Raw genomic sequence first — 16238 nt, 5'->3', positions numbered from 1 at the left:
AATCAAGGAAACCCCCGAGTTAACTGTGTCGACTGGAGACAATTGACCAGGTGAAATAGAGGTAGGTTAGAAAGTTAGGATGTTGTAAAAGGGAATAGCAGGATTATCTAGTCATCCTGAAAACAGTTAAGGGATCCAGAACTCTGAAGGTCTTTTTGGTCTAAGTTATATAGATGAGCTGAGAAGTTTGTTTAAATTCATATATATGTCAATTATTATTTAAACAGCTCAATTCCAGACTTAGTTAAAAAACCATCATTGGAAGGAAAACGTACCTGACAGATTTTTCGACTTAATGATAGATAATGTCATAGATGTTTTCTTGTATCAAAGCCAACACATCATTTACTTTGCTTTCTAGTGTTATGAGTGGCATTTGGTTTAAAGTTTTCTGTCTTTTCTAGCATTCCCAAGTGGTTTAATTTTCTCGTTTTGCAGTGAGAGTTACAATCATGACAGAAAAGGTTATGTCCTTCAGAGACAAATTTCTATGAAAAGTAAGGTCTCGCCAGGATTTTTATCAGCATTCACTAAAATATGCTGTCCCATGTCAGATACATTTATCCATAATCTCCAAGTTAAGCTAAAAAATGTAAGTTGAAAGTAGGGTTTGCTTACAGTGTGCTTTGTACCTGATGATTGTTGAGCTATTGCATTAAAAGCAGTTAACAAGAGATGATTCACCACTGAACACAAGTGCATTCCTCTATCAGCATTCTGTTCATTTTAACTTTTACACAAAATGTGAGAACAATGTGAGATATTGTAGGCAGACATTTCTCTTGACTTTTAAAAAATCTGACTCATAAGTTATATTCTCTACTAAAAATTTACCTTCCTCAAGTACCTAAAGCTTGACTCAGAATTAGATAACACCTATATGTCATATACTGTTATTTACCTGGGTTGAAGGATCATTTTTGTCAATGAACTATGAAATGTATTATGGCAAAGTGCTATCCTAAGAACTGATTATGTGGAATTCATGTGGTAATAAAACTGAACAGTTCGGTACCGTAAGACATCACTATTCTTCTAAGCAAGCTAATGGATCGTGTTATCTCCAACAGAAGCAGAGATCATAGGTCTCTGCTTTTCAACCTTTAGCAGGTTTAATGATTTCACAAAATTTTGACAAATAATAATTTATCTTCTTTCCTCCTGGGAAGGCAAGTACATTCTGGATCCTATGTCTAAGAATTTCTGTCATGAACTTGTTTCATCTGAATGCTCTTAAACAATAAATCAGTTATCGAAAAACATTTCTAAGTACTCACCTTGGTTAGATTCATTATTAAGACTTGAACCAGTAATACACATCTCTCCATTTCCAACCCCATCCAGGGACCCAGCACAGCATTTCTTGGTTCCCAGGAGAACAATGGAGCACTAACACTATTTAATATTATCCAGGCTTTCAGGCCCAAATTTCTATCCAGCCTCTTAATATGTTGTGTTTAGCCACAGGAGGGTTTCCAGGGGTTTCCAAACCACAGGAGGGTTACACTTTTTTTTTTTTTTTTTTTTTTGAGACAGAGTGTCGCTCTTTCACCCAGGCTGGCATGCAATGGCACAGTCTCGGCTCACTGCAACCTCCACCTCCCAGGTTCAAGCGATTGTCCTGCCTCAGCCTACCAAGTAGCTGGGATTACAGGCCTGGGCCACCACATCCAGCTAGTTTTTGCCTTTTTTTTTTTTTTTTTTTTTTTTTTTAATAGACATGGGATTTCACCATATTGGCCAGGCTGGTCTCAAACTCCTGACCTCAGGTGACCCACCCACTCACCTTCTTTTATGTAATATTAAACCAGAGAGATTTTTTAAGAGGCCATCTAGCATGATAGGTAAGATAAGGTGCCTCACATCTCGCTCTATCATTTCCATGCTGTTTAAATTACTTGAGTTCTACGTGCTTTAGTTCCTCTTCTGTAAATTAAGAATAAAAGTAGTATCTACTTCATATAGATTAATAATTTAAATGAGGAAGTATGAATATAATGTTCATATAAAAATCTTAGAAAAGGGTCTGACACATGAGATACCCAGTAAATATAAGCCAGTGTTGTGATAAACTATTAAACTATCTGATTATATCCTTTTTTTCTAGATTCTATATTAGGCTTGCTTGAATTTTCTAATCCTATTAAACTAATTTTGTAGGATGAACTAGAAAAAAGACATATACAAGTAAAGAAACATGATTCTCATTGCTACAACCACATAAACCATCGTAGAAAAGGTAGCCTGGCCCACAAGTTGTTCTCATCAGACAGCTAGAATCATCTTTAATACCTCCTTCACACTCTCACCTTTTCCATTTAGAAAACAAATCCTGTGTATTCTACCTCTAGACAATATTTTAATTCCTTATATCTCTCTATCTCCCCTGCTGCCACCAAACTACCTCAAGCTACTGTCGTTTCTCATCTGGTCTATTTAGAGATTGTGTTCGGTACTCATTTGCAGACCATTGCTTTTTGAATAAACCACATAATCCTTATATTCTACACTTGCTTGAATGAATGGGCCTCATCTATGCTCCAGGTTCATCTCCCGCCTCCTCCCACTCCCCACAGGCCTCTTTACTCACAAGACCCCAGCAGAAGACTTTCCTTCTGCTCCTGGAACAACCTGAGCGCCTAGCCATTGTCATGCACCTGGAATATCCTTTTTTACCTTCTTTGCTTGGGCTCAATCTTCAGGTTTTAGTCTACTCATGTCTTTCTCAAGGAAGCATTTCCTGAATGTGTGGACCACATTATGTGTTCCCATTTCCCACTTACCTGGCACACTGTGCCTTTTACCATGTTAGAACTTCTCTTGGTTACAATGATACAAATGGCAGTTTAATTATGTACTGAATGTGTATCCTGCTGTCTAAATTAGAACCTCTAAAGTTATAATGTGCCTTTCTTTTTCTATACTGCATGAACATTAACAAGAACATTAGAGGTGCAATAAATATTTTTGAATTAATAAGAAGTTCCTGTTTTGTTCTACCAAAATCTCCCAAATCTACAGTGACTGTCATTTTGCAAATCATCATCTCCAGAACTCTCATACCTTTGGTGTGGAGTGATACAAAACCCCATGAGGAAGAATCAGGAGATTCGGATTATAATCCTAATTCGTGACATCATGCTCTCTCCCTGAGAGCAGTTCCATCAGCTGCAAAGTGTTGGGGCTTCCATTAAGAAATTGTCTCTTTGAGTTCTACATTTTCGTTTTCAAACTTCTGACTCTGCAATCCTTCAAATTATCCCATTCATACCAATGATTACCTCCTTTTACTATCAATTTTTTAAAATCTCCTGTTAGGAATAATTAGGTTTGTTTGAGAAAATGCACTATGACACAAAGTGTGAAGTCAATGACTTGTTTAAATTGTGTTTTACTTAACACAATAGAAATTATGTTTGAAAAACAATAGCATGTAAATGGATGAGACCTATTTCATTAAAAGACAAAGCTTACCGTGCTTAGAAATTTCAGTCCCCTTGACACTACTCTGTTCTCGTTTCCCAAGCCCTGTCTAACAATTTCCCTTCTCACCTTTCTCTACCCTCATCAGTTCTCTTCCCTGCCCCACCCTGTATACCTTCACTTTCCTAGATGGATTGTGTGGTTCCATTCGCACAAAAGCCTCATGAAACAGGCACCATTACTACTTTCCCATTTTATAGCTGACAAAGGTTAGAGATTGAGATATGTTGTCAAAGGTCACACTTGTAGTAAATAAAGACAAGCAGAACTGACTTCTCCATTAGGCACAGCTCACAAACATATTTCAATTTATTTTAAAATCAGAAGAAAAAAATGAAATTTTAGGTTAATAAAAAGTCTATGGTAATATATCTTTCTAAGCCAACACAGTCATATAATACAATTTTATATATATATATATGGAAAATAACATAGACACAAGCATTAAAGGGTTCCTAGTTTTATGTGGTAACTGCGTTTTACCCTCAGATACAAGTTGACCAGTATCTCTACTTTTGTAAGCTTCAAAATGATTCCAGTGAATTCCGTGTATTAGGATATCACTTATTAGTAAAGTAATAACTGTTATTTATCTGGGTGAACATGGTATACAAATCGCTTGTTCAGATACATTGTCACATATTTTCATACCCTTTGTAACATACTCTTTTTCCTGCCCTTGAGCATTCGCATATGGTTTCTTCTCCTGCCCCCACCACCAAAGATGGGATTTTTTGCTCAGCACATTTTCCCCATTCTTTCAGCCTCCTAGTATTACACTGAATTTTCAGAGCTAACTACTAGTATGAATTGATCAAATAACTGGTTTTATGCACTAGCTTTGTATTTGAACACATCTTTGAAATGATACCAAGAAATCATGCATTTTTAAAGGGTTTTATGTAGGTGTCTTTCATAAGATATTGAATGTTGTGCTTTTGTTCCCAAATAAATAAATCAACTGGCTATTCAGACTGGTGGAGGAAAATGAAAAAATCTTTTGTTCCCAAGCAACACATACCTGTTGGTATTCACCTTCCCGAGATCTGTTTCTAAGAGACCCTCGCTACTGAGATTGTTAGCAAGTTTTTGAATGACAAATTGTTTCCCGTAATATGATCATAATACACTGGGTGATGGGTTGATACAATATGGAATTTAATTAATATGAAACTTTTTTTAAATCCCCTTTTCTCTTAGGAGCTTTACAAAAGTGATGTCTTGAAAGGCAGAACTGCCATATATAACAATGACTTAATTCTACCCTCTGTTATCACTGTTTGAGGTGATTTGCCTTCTTTTCCGCTATTTCTTATCTCTCTACTAATATTATTTGTAGCAGTAGTCATTATAGAATCAGAGACTATATGAGATAAGAAGGACTATGAGTGGTCAAGAAGTGGAACACTTCATGAAAGCTCTCCTAAAAGATAGCTGTATCTTTAAATGTTATAAAAAAAAAAAAAAAAAAAAAAGCCCATTTCCTCTATTTGTTGTTCATTTATGATTGGCAGGCAATCTTTCATGTTTTGACCTGTTCTGCTGTACTCTGATTCTTTATCACTTTAAACTAATACCTAATATTGTCCCTTTTTATATTTGACCATGTTTAAACACTTTCTCTTAGCTTTCTACAATCTCTAAATATCTGGATAAGATAAATGCTACCAAAGTTTCCATTGGCTGTGATACTTTAGGTAAGACTTGACACCAATTATTCTTGTTTTTCTTCTTTTTTCAAAACAAGGGTGGTCGCTATTGTTTGAATGGGCTGATAGCTAATGTCCTATTTTTGTATAAATGAAATCAGAGATAATATAGTATTCACTTTCTGGAATTATTACAGCATTAATAAATATGATTTATCAAGCACATAGACTAATGGCTAGCAAGTTGTTTTATGCAATAGGTAATTACTTGTAAATTATTCACTTAATCCACGAAACAGTAACTTTAATGCATTGCAAATATGAGAAATACTATTTGTTATGCACCTTAATCTCAGATATGTTTTGGAGATTTACACAAAATACTAGGGTTCTTTTGTTCAGGAATTGTAGATGATGCCAATTTAGCAATTACTTTCCTCTAAAGAAACCTAAATTAAGTTTGGTGTTCTAAATTACTTTTTCTTAGGTTGCTGGCTGTTATTATTTTTATTCTTTAACAAACTACAGTTAGAGGGTTTTTTTGTTTCTTGGGTTTTTTTTTTGATGGAGTCTCACTTTGCCGCTAAGGCTGGAGTGCAGTGGCGCGATCTCGGCTCATGTCAACTTCTGCCTCCTGTGTTCAAGTGATTCTTTTGCTTCACCCACCAAAGTAGCTGGGATTACAGGTGTATACCACCACACCTGAATTTTTTGTTGTTGTTGTTTTGTTTTTGTTTTTTTTTAAGTAGAGATGGGGTTTCACCATGTTGGCTAGACTGGTTTCAAACTCCTAATCTCAAAGTGCTGGGATTACAGGTGTGAGCCACCACGGCTGACCTCCAATGAGTGTTTGAGTACTACCCAATGTATAACAGTATTTGAAGAATCAAATACATAATACTTCTTGGAAGTTGTGGAATATGTCTGTGGGAACACCACTTTAGCACATACTTCTATATATTTAGTCTGTGGTAAGCCAAGGTCTCAAAAAAGAAAAAAAAAAAACTGTATATTTAAGTAAACATTATTCAAAGATTAAAATGGCATGTAAATTGCATACACAAATAATGTTTTTCCCTACTACATTAAGTGTTCACATGGCTTAGATCAGGCCAGATGTTGCAATATCTTAGAATGTTTTGGACTCAGACCATAGTAGGGGTGAAACAAATTCTTTAAACACTTTTCCAGAGATTCAGATCAAAATTACTCCCTTCTCTTTCCTTTGTCAGCAATATATTATTAATAAAACTTTGCCTTCAATCCCTTTCTTGTTTTCTTTTCTAACATACTACTTTTCCTTTCCCCTGCTAATTTATGTACATCATATATCATCAAAAGTCACTAGAAAATTTACAGGTTTCCTAGTCTTAGCTATTAAATGATGAATCTTTTTCAAAGAAATAAACATAGGAAGAAACAAGTTTTGGAAGAAAATATTTTTAGGCAAACTGATCCTTTCTTGTTCACCATTTACTTTATGATTTCTAGTAATGCTTTACGTTAGTGTCTGAAATTGACCAAGTGGCTTCAAAAATATGCCAACTTCACCTCTTTGGCCAGGAATCTAAGTAAATGGTGAGAAGGGGCCATTAGCTCTCAGGGAGCTCTATAATCAGAAGAAAGCTGATTAGTACTTTAGATTTTCTTAGAGAATTTGAAAAAGAAAAAGAGCATATACAAAATGGTGGAATGTACAGTCAATGATCAGTGATGGGTAAACTGCATGATTTTAGAATTATTCACAAGAGAAGCTAGGGACACCATTGGATTTGTTGGAAGGACTCTATCACAACAAGATAAAGGCAGGGAGTTGAGAGATATATAGAAAGGACATAAAGTAAGCAGAACAAATAAATTTCAGTGTTCCAAGAGTCCAGCATTCAAGGTCTCTGCCACTGACTGCAAGGTAACTAGATTTTTATTCAAATTTTTTTTTCCAGATCTTTCTGGCTGGCCTAGTTAATGAGAAAGAGAATGTCAAGTTTTACAAGAGATTCCCCTCAAGTGTCTAACCTAGAGGAGAATATAGGTATATTATACCTATTGAATCAGATTGGAGTAAATAATCCAGAAAGCTGAGTGCAGGCTTCCAACTCTTGCTTATCAGAGAAACAAACAAACAAAATTCCTTGATTTTTTGCCTTTCTAAATATTTCCTTTTGATAATCCTGAGGTTTTTGAGATGTGATTAATTCAAACCACAGGTAAGTCACAGAAAAAGCTTTCTCTGGGAATTACAGTGATTTTGGAGTTACATTTGCATCCTTTTGTCTCTAAGAGTTTTAGGCTTTCCACATTTTTTATCTTTTTTTTCAAGTCAAATCCTTTCTCTAAGTAATAACAAGTTTCATTAGTGAAAAATAGATCAGCTTAAAGATAAAGTCATGCAAGTAAGTCTTAGTCAATGATTTTCCTTTTCAAGTAAAATACCATTTTGGTATTTATTTTATCAAGATGTAGTTGATGTTTAAAGTAAACATTTTATTACAGACCTAAAATTATTTTTAAAGCCTTTTAAATTCTTTGCATGCTAAATAGCTCAGTAATCATAGTACCTTATATATTTTCCTAGTGCTTTATTAAATGTTGCTAAACAGTTTAATGTTCATTATCTTATTTGGTAGTAACAACACACTTGAGTTAGTTGAGGTAAGCATTTGCCCATTTGAATGTAATGTTTATGCTATTTTATGGGTTAACTGAAAATTTGCAAAGTGTACCATCTGTACAGCACTCAAATATGAAAACTCGGTGGGATGGGGAAACAAAAGTAGATAAGCAGTAGATATTTTTATTTCTGATGGAGATATTAATAGCTAGTAGAATTTTTAAATGCCTTATATAAAAATTAAAAGGTCTTGTACAGTTTTTTTACTCCGACAAATCAAATTCCTCATTCAGCTTTAACATTGGATAGCTTTAAATACAATTAGAATTTGGTTAATGTTCAGGTGACTGACTGGTGATTGGTGTTTTTCTATTCCTGTAGGATCAGTTAGAGTTTAGAACTTGTATGTTTCCCAGGGCTCCCATAACAAAGTACCAAAAACTGGGTGATTAAAACAATAGCAATTGATTGTCTCACAGGTCTGGAAGCTAGAAGTCTGAAATCAAGGTGTCAGCAGGGCCGTGCTCTCTCTGATGGTGATAGAGGATAATCATTTCTTGCCTCTTCCAGCTTCTGGTGTTTGCCAGCAATCCTTGGCTTATAGAAGCATCACTCGTGTTACATGCCATCTTTTCCCTGCATCTTCACATTGTTTTCCTTCTGTGCATGCTGCCTTTGTGTCCAAATTTTTCCTTCTGTAAGAAAACTAGAAATACTGGATTAGGGTCCACCTGAATGTCCTCATTTTAACTTGATTACCTCTGTAAGGGTAAGAGTCTTTCAAAAGACTCTATTTCCAAAGTAGATCACACTCTGAGGCACCGCAGGTTTGGACTTAAACAGATCTCTTTGGTTGGACATAATGCAACCCATAACAAGATTCAATTATTTTCAAACAGAAAGGGCTAACTTAATATTTATTTGTCAACTCTGTATGTCTCCAGCACTTTGCAGTTAAGCATATATATATATATACATGCTTATCAGAGAAACTACACACACACACACACACACACACACACACACAGAGACACATATATATCACGTTCTGTTTTCTAATGTAGTTATTTGAGGACATTTGAGCTTTTCCACTAGATTTGATGGTCCCTCAACAGAGTAATTGTGGTTTGTTTCATCATCATACTCCCTCAAATCACTACTTCTGAGCCTTTAACATAGTAGGAAAACAATAAATATTAAGGTTGTATTAGATTGAGAAATAAGAAACTATAAAGCATATTAGGCCTATTGTACTTAAACAGGGAGAATAGTTACATGAAAAAAACCTTCAAATGGCCAGCTTTATTTATATATAAGTGTATATATTTATACAATATATATAATTGTAAAGAAAAGGAGAGATTTTCTCTTACTAAAAAAAATGCTTAAAAAGAAACAATGACTAGAATTCAATAGTAATAGTAACCACATTAATACTACTAGTGAAGACAATAGCTGACATTTCTGATGATGTATCAGGCCCTGGGCCTGGGAGCTCTCATACATCACCTTATTTAATCTTTAGGACAACTTTTTTGAGAATGTTGAAGAGGTAAGGAAATGGAGGTACAGAGATTTTAAGTGAAATTCCCAATATCACCCAGTTAATAAATGGCAAAGCTAAAATTCAAACCTGTGTTTTCAACTATTACATTGATATGTATGTCAGTTGGGTGTGTTATTATAAAATGTTAAAGAATCCACAAGTATAGTCTGTTCACAACATTATTAAATAACATACATTTAGCTATACATCAAAGGCCACACAGGTAGAAATATACTTTGTATCATTCTGAAAAACAATTTTAAGTAGTTAATTTAAAAATAGCATTAAGCAATGAAAGAAAGCTAAACCAAAAGTAATATTAATTTAGGTAACTATACAAATTAGTGCCCAAACCTATCTAAACTTATGTAATTACAAATCCCTGAAAACTGAAAATTATAATAAAAATGCAAATACATGCTTAATAGGGTCATTAATAAAAATTATATAATTTATGAATCAGTTATGTAATGAAAATACCATCCAGCTCCAAAAATTGCGTGGGTTATGTAATATAATTAAAATTTCACTTGTTCTTTAATGTAGTATAAATTCTTAGCAGATATTTCTGTAAGATGCTATGGGAACAACCTTTAACAATGGAGGCTGCAGAGTTCCATATTTTACTGGTATATTGCTAAATTTTTCTAGTAATATTTAGGTGATAGAATGATATGCCAGAACATTGAGAAGTCAATATAGTACTGATATTGGGAATATTAACTGTGTTAACAGGTTTACTTTAAATAACACCTATATTTAACTGTACTTTTAAATTGAGCTTGCTGTAATTCGAATCATATTTGACAAAATTTATTGAAGTAAGGACATGTTAAAAGCTATAACCATGAATCTTAGTATTCACCTTAGTACCAAATACCATATAAACTACCATTACAAGTGAAATTATCCCCATTCATGTCACAGGAAACAATGAGTTTAGAAAATATTTGCAGAATAATAACCAAGATTTTACTTTACTACATAATAGATTTTAAAAATGGATGGAAAGAAAGATAAAATTGTGAATTAAGAGTAATAATTGAATGTCTATTTAAATAAATTATATTGTAAGCTTTAGGGAAGATCAACATGCAAAATCTTTCAAATAACTAGATTGAGGTGGGGATGAAAGAAAGAGGAAGAGGAAATACGTAATGCAATATTTACTGAGGGCTTACTATTTGTCTACGTTAGACTTGAAGACCATAAGGAAATGGTGAAAAAGACAAGATCCCAGTTTTCCAGAGAGCGACAAAGATAGAGAATTACAATGAAGTCAAATAGATAAGCCATATGCTTAGGCATTGTGGTGGTACACAGAAAATCAATGAAAAGGTAATAAAAAATAACTTGAAGAGCGGTGAGTAAAAGCTTCTCTGAGGAGGTGACATTTGTATGGAGACCTAAAGCGTAAGACACAAACTAAGAGATGTTTAAACAAAGTGAACAAGAGAAAAGACTAAAGTTAAAAATAAAAAAACTACTCCAAGAATCACAGGCATTGCCGTTTTGTCTTCACCTGGATCCAGTAGTTTAGGTTCTTTTTTATTTTATTTTTTTTGAGACAGAGTCTTGCTCTCTCACCAGGCTGGAGTGCTGTGGCACGATCTCAGCTCACTGCAACCTCTGACTCCCTGGTTCAAGCCATTCTGCCCCAGCCTCCCAAGTAGCTGGGATTACAGGCTCGTGCCACCACACGCAGCTAACTTTTGTATTTTTATTTTTAGTAGAGACGGGGTTTCACCGTATTGGCCAGGATGGTCTCGATCTCCTGACCTCGTGATCTGTCTGCCTCGGTCTCCCAAAGTGCTGGGATTACAGGCGTGAGTAACCACGCCCAGCTGGTTGTATGTCTTAAACCACATCATGCCTCTGCTGTTTTGAGCTATGCTTGAAAATGTAGTTGATCGGGGAACAAAGAAAACATGAGCAGTAGATAGCAGTAGGGGGAGACGAGAAAGGAAGAACCTGAATTCTGACAAAATCCAGCCAACCTGAATGAAGAGCAAAGACTGAAAGAGAGAGGAAAAACAAAAGAAGTAGGGAAAAAAGAACAAGGTCTCTAAGTTCAGAAGAACTGCAGAGGAGCCAAGTTTGTCAGAAAACTATAGGCAACCCCATGTGAAAGGGCTCCTGGGATTTACACGGAACATGCAATTTCTAAAGACAGTTTGAGCCTGCACTTAAAGCAGACAGGGAAATGAAATAAGAGAGAGAAGGCACAGCAAGTTCGGGGCAATGTTATGCAGATAGAACTGGAGATAAGAGGCGGTTTAAGGAGCATTCTCGCTATTTCATTTGGAATGGCAAGTGAAAAAAAAAAAAGGGCTTATGTGCCTCCTACTCAGGCTAAAGCAAAAATCACGAAAACAAGATATCATCTAACAGTAGGAGCCTTAAGGAGAAGGGGAAAAAACCTGCCTCTTGTATGCAGCATGCAGCATAATCACTCAAGAGGTATAGAACAAAGATTAGGTTATCTAAATGTATGGTAAATTACATACACAGAACACATATATTTTAGTACAACTTTCTTAACCCCATTATGTGTACACAATTTTGAGATTTACCTATCGGCATTAGTTGTTACGAATTACAGTGGGTAATCTTGATAGACTTAGCAGTGGTGTTGAAATACTGTGAATTTTCAGGGAAAAAAATTGAGTTTGGCTGAATAGATTCATGCTACGTTTTCAAGAATGGTTGTGCAACATTTGAGAGTTAGACTGTATTTTAAGACATGAAAAATGGGTATGAAACCTAATCTAGATGCCCTCTACTCATAGACTGTTTACTCAGTTCTCTCCTAAAATTCCATAGGACTCCCATGCAAGAAGCAAAGGGGCTTCTTGGGTTTAAGTCACAGGGAGGAAAGGGAAGTACATCCTTTGTTCAGAATGTTTTACTCCCCTCCTAGCACTTCCAAAGATTGTGAAGTCCATGGTTACCATACACATGGATAGAATTCATATATTGCTGGGAACATGTAAGTGAGCTATTCTGGTAGAACAAATTAGAGGATTATGGTTGATTAATTATATAAAATTCATTTTCTACTTGATTAACTATCAAACATTCATTCATTGGAGGAATACTTTTGACATCTACTATATGCAAGGTACTGTTGTAGGCACTGAAAAACCACCAGTAATAAAACAAAGTTCCCTAAGAGCTTACATTCTGCTGTATAGAGGGAGAGAAGATGAAAAGGAATAAGTAAAATGATATCAAGTGGTGATACTTGCTAAATAAATAATAAAGTAACATCAAAGGAGTAGAGGTCCCAAGATGGGAGGGTGCTTTATATACACTAGTCAAGGTATGCATCAGAGATAAGATGACATTTGAATAGGTAACAGAAGAAAAGGAAGGAAGGAAGGAAACCAAAGGATCTCTGGGGCAAATGTATTCAAAGGAGATAGAGCAGTAAAACAAAAGTCCCGCTGTAGAAGTGTTTGATGTGTTCAGGAAGCAGTAGGAAGTCAATGTGTTTTGAGCAGGTTAATACAAGAGAAGAGCAATGGCAGACAGGATGAGAAGGTACAGAATCTTGTAGACCAATATCCAGACTTTGTTTTTTTCTCTAAATGAGGTAAGAAGTTAATGAAAGGTTTCATGCAGAGAAGTAATATGTTATTTAAATTATTTTTCAATAGATAATACACTTAAATGGTTTAACCATAAAGATGATATATAACAGTTTTACACTAAAAGTCCTAGCTCTCTTTCCTGTCTCCGTTCACTTGGTTTACCTGCATTTTCAAGAAACCATTTTTAATTAGCTGTCACATAAGATTATCTTCAGGCAAATATAAGGATTTCTAAATATATTTCTCTCCCCATTGCCTCACTTTTTACACCAATGTGTTTGCCTATTGATATACTCCTTTCCTCTGTGGTTCTTTTTATTAAACCATACATTCTAGAGAATTCTATATCAATAAACAGATCACTCTCCTTTTGTATACAGCTGCATACTATTCTGTTGTATGGATATATCATAATTAAATTATCCTTATCCTATTTTTGGCCACTTCAGCTTCTAATTTTTGCAATTATAAACAATGTCACAAAGGAAAAAGAACCCTTCTATTTAATTTCATACATGTAAGGCAGTTACGTTCTCACAAGTTAATACATTCTCAAGGTGGAAGCTGCTCTAAGAGGTTATATGTGTATGTTTTTGATAAATATTGCCAGATGCCCCTCAAAAGACTTAAATCATCTGTACTCTCACTAGCCACCACATAGGATGTAACTTGAATTTATCTTTTTAGGAATTACACTGAGCATCTTTTGATGTAATTATTAGACATTTGCATTTCATTTTTTTCCTGTTAAGTGTCCATTTCTCTCATTTCCTCATTTTAAAAATCAGGTGGTTGGTTCTTTTGTCAACTTCAGTAGCCTTTACTCTATTAGGAAGAACAGGCTATAATTTATACTGTTTCCCTAATGTCTTTTCCAGTTTATAGTTTCTTTTAACTTGCCTTTATTCTTACCTCAACGATTATGTAGTTAAATGTATGACTTTATAAAGCTAATTCTGACTGCTTTGCTTTGTGTGTATTCCAAGGGGACAAGGATGGCAGTAAGGAGTCAAGTTAGGAGGCTGTTATTTCTCTACTAGAGAAACAATGGTGGCTTAAATTAACATGACAATAGTGGAAATAAGGTTTTAGATTCAGTATATATTTTAAAGGTACAGCCAACAAAATATGCTAATGGATATTGGTTGCGGAGGTGGAGAAGAGTTGAGGATGAAGCCACTATTTCTGATTTGAGCAACTTAAAGATGGAGTTGCCCTTAACTGATGCCATGGACACACAGGTTTAGGATGAGACTTCCAAAGGAAGATGGTAAATAGGCAATTTGGATTTTTAGGTCTGGGGAGAACTCTGGGCTGCAGATATAAATTTGGAAGCAGTGAATATACAAATATCGAAAATCATGAGACTAGAAAACCCAAAGGGAATAAATGTAGGTAGGAAAGAAGAGAAAAAGAAAAATTGAATCATAGGGAAATGGGAAGAAAGCAATCAAAAAAGATGAAAAGAGAATTACCTTTATGGTCAGAGAGAAACAAAATCCCTAAAGTGAAGAGATATTTCAAGAAATGAATGACTACAAAATGCTACCTATATTAGCAATGAATTTGAGTGAAAGGAGAGCTGAGAATAGTTCATTTAATTTAGTTATATGAATGACCTGACTTTTACAATATTTATTTTGGCAGAGTGATGAGGTGAAAGAAAAAATCGGGATGTGATGAGGTTTAAAAAAGAACAGATATTGCAACATATTGTATGCTAATGAGAATGATGTGGTAAATAAATCACATTAACGGTACAGAGGAAAGCAGAGAAGTGTTGAAGTGATGTCCTTGAGTTGATGAGATAACATTTAGTTTATCCCAATTGTGTTGCTTGTCATTGGATAGGAATATAAGGTCAACATGATTATGTTTATTTCAATCTTACTCGTCTGTCCGGTTATAAGAGTAGACTAATCAGATAATCAAATTGAACTAGGATATAGGCATTTCCAGGCAATCATAACTGGGAAAATGGGAGGTATTGCAGTGGAGGCTAAATGCAAGGGATGGTGGATCATGAGATTTAAGCTGGCTAAGGGTGGAAGTTAGCACATGAAGGAATAAGAGACAGTGGGCATGTGCTAAGTTCAATGGCTGTAGGTTGTAGGAAGAAATAGTAATTGTTGAATCTGGGGAATTAATAGGAGGACCTTGAACAAGAGGAGGTGGTAATGTTTGGAGAGTAGGAGGCTTGAAATGAAGAAATGGAGAAACAGTTTCCAATGGAGAAAATAAAATAATTGATTAATAAAGGCTATTGGGTATGGTGTACTGGGGATAGAGAACTATCATTCAAAAAGAGAAGGTTAAGGAACTGAGGACGAAGATTTTGGAAGGATTGTCTATGTGACTATCAAAATCACACAAAAACTTAGACGGGGTACTGTTGGAGAGAGTAAAATTGATGCAAGAATGAAAATCTCCAAGGAATTTGTAGAGATTTTACATCAGCACGCAAATGATAACAAATTGTTACTTTATAAATTTGCTTTTACATAACTTCAGTTTCTATCTAAAATGTAATCTGTATTAGAGTTTAATAAAAGCTTTTTTTAAAAAAAAGATCTAACACTAAAAAAAACTAAAGTGATTTAAAACTGAATTTCCTTTCTAAAATTCTATTTCTAAAAAATATATAATAGGTGTTTGCTTTTAACATTCTTAGATAATAGAACATAGCATTAAAAAAAATATTACGCTGCTTATCTTCCGTCTTGTACTTTTTCATCAGTGTATATCTTTCCTTATAATAAATCATTTGGGACTATTTAGTGTTCGATTATTTATTTTTTAAAAATCTTTTATCAAAGGTGATTTCTGGTCCAAACTGACACTATTGACTGCAGTGGGAGTAGGTCTGATAAGATTGCTCTAAAGATATCCAAACACATCACATAGACTCAAGGATTTAGTTTTGACCTGCTCAATGTGCTTTTCCTTTAGGGAAAAAAAAAAAAAATCTAACACAACTTGTTTTCATTCAGAAAATGGTATGAGCTAGAAACTTATTTTAAAAACCATATCTGCTAAACTTGTGTGCATAAAGTAAATAAATTTTACTTTAAATTTGGGGAGAAGATTATGTATTTTTAAAATACCACAAAAGTAGTCATGCTGACATTCAGGTTTTATATACACTGACTGCCATTTATTTTAATCAAGCAGCGGCCTCCACTATGTCAATCTTGGCTGTCATGAAGCAGAAAAATACTGCCTGAACAGACTCTAGAGAATTTCTATAATGGCACTTAATTCAGTAAAGAACAACTCATAATTATATAACACATGGGTGGGACAATCCACTTGAAAATAAGTCTAGTATAAATCAATGTTAGTATTGAATAGAAGGA

This window comes from Macaca thibetana, chromosome 6 (genome assembly GCF_024542745.1).
Source record: "Macaca thibetana thibetana isolate TM-01 chromosome 6, ASM2454274v1, whole genome shotgun sequence".
NCBI classification, from domain to species: domain Eukaryota; kingdom Metazoa; phylum Chordata; class Mammalia; order Primates; family Cercopithecidae; genus Macaca; species Macaca thibetana.
The sequence above is the reverse complement of the archived record's forward strand: the minus strand, read 5'-3'. Positions refer to the sequence as shown.